The following is a 1,862-nucleotide window of genomic DNA, read 5'->3' as shown; positions in this document are numbered from 1 at the left end:
GAGCTCTGGCGTGAGCGTCAGTATCCTCCCAGTCTAACCACAAATTTAAAGACTAAACTTAAGATTAGTCAACGATTCTCTATAACACTTGACTGAGGGTAGAGAATTAAAATTGCTCATATTTGACACTTACAATATTTAATATATCTCATTCATTTACATTATCCAATTCACTACATTAGAATAGTAGTTTTTAACATCTTAAAATTCTCTAAACCAATTCATCCAGAAAGGGGTATCTTTAGAATTAATATTTACATTTAGGAATAGCTATTATCCTTACATTTAACATTCGCATTTAGGAGTAGTTGCTACATAAAACACCATTTTAATCGACATTCCAAACTAAAGACTAATAAGAGTAGACTGGAATTTGACTAAGGACCTCTTTCATCGCTTCCTCGTGGGATCAATAATTGGGGCTTAATCAGAAAGTCATATATTACTTGAAGCAATGCGTGCACTTGCGTAGAACCCATAGTGTGTGAACTATTTGCTATATTTTATAACATTTCAATTTTGCACATTAATTACTTAATATAAATTGAGTCAAGTTTTTGACCATATTTTTGAAAACTAAATTACTGCGTAATTTTGGGACGAGTCAAATTTTTGGCATTGTATCAGGGATTTAAACTAACATAAAACACGTAGAAAAACAACATACGCTAGGGGCGCATCAGTAGAATCGACCAGTTCATTTTTCTAAACATTTATTTTGTCACAATATATATTAAAAGAAGTGTTTTTTTTTATTCAAGCATCTTTTTCTCAATTCATCTATGTGCATTCATGAATATCCATTATTACAAAAGGAACAAATTTTCTCGCTTCTGATTTCTAATTAATCTTATTAGCTTATTTCAACTATTCCCATCTAAAGAGCTTATGCAGGTCCTTCAGGATCTCCAAATTTTGAACTTCAACTTCTTGGAAATTAAAATTGATTAAAGGAATGAGAATAAAAAAATATTGCAGAGATAGATTGAATCCATGAACTACTCAAGGGTATGAGCCTTGCAAGATACCAAACAACATTATTCTATGTTGAAAGTTTAAGAACTGGTGAATGAAGAAGGATTTGATTTTCTCTTATATCATATCTATGAAAATAGAACAATTTATTTATATAAAAATGATAAATAGGCCCTTCTATTCTATAGATCATAGATCATATGTATCAATGCAAATATGGATTTTGAGCACTTCTAATAGAATCAGAATGAGAATATTTATTTTTTCAAATAATTTTGAAGTTTAGTAAATATTTTGAGTCTAGTGCATAAATGGATAAGCCATTATGTCTCCAATTCAAGTAAGCCCCAAACTGCAACGAGTTTTCCTTCTTAATTTTAATGATTGTCTAATCAAATTACTAATTATACATTAAAATTATATTATAACCATGTTTGGGAAAGGTTATCTTGTGTGATCATTGATTCATTTTTATTATTAATCCTAACTTTTTATTTATTATGAATTAGAGAGGAATATGAAGAAGAAATAATATAATGATAAAAATGTTTATTTTTAAAGCAAAATGAGTGATTGAGCTGCAAAAATAGAAGATTATTAACCTTTTTTCTTATTCTTTTTCAATTCCCTTTTCTTTTTGATTGTTACTCTAGTTATATACTAAGGAAAATAAAATTAAACTGCATAGAAAGAGGAAAATACAAATATGTAGATTAGGCTTTCCATCTCCATCCTCACATATTTGTTAATTTTTTTTACTTTTTTTATAATATCTTACTTTTTAAATGATCATTATATTTTTTTAAACACATTACAATACAGTAGTATAAAAAATATTAATAATTTGAGATAAAATTTAGATATGAATCTAATGCAATTTTTTTTTT

This window comes from Phalaenopsis equestris, unplaced genomic scaffold (genome assembly GCF_001263595.1).
Source record: "Phalaenopsis equestris unplaced genomic scaffold, ASM126359v1 Scaffold000676, whole genome shotgun sequence".
Lineage (NCBI taxonomy): Eukaryota > Viridiplantae > Streptophyta > Magnoliopsida > Asparagales > Orchidaceae > Phalaenopsis > Phalaenopsis equestris.
This window is presented reverse-complemented; position numbering follows the sequence as displayed.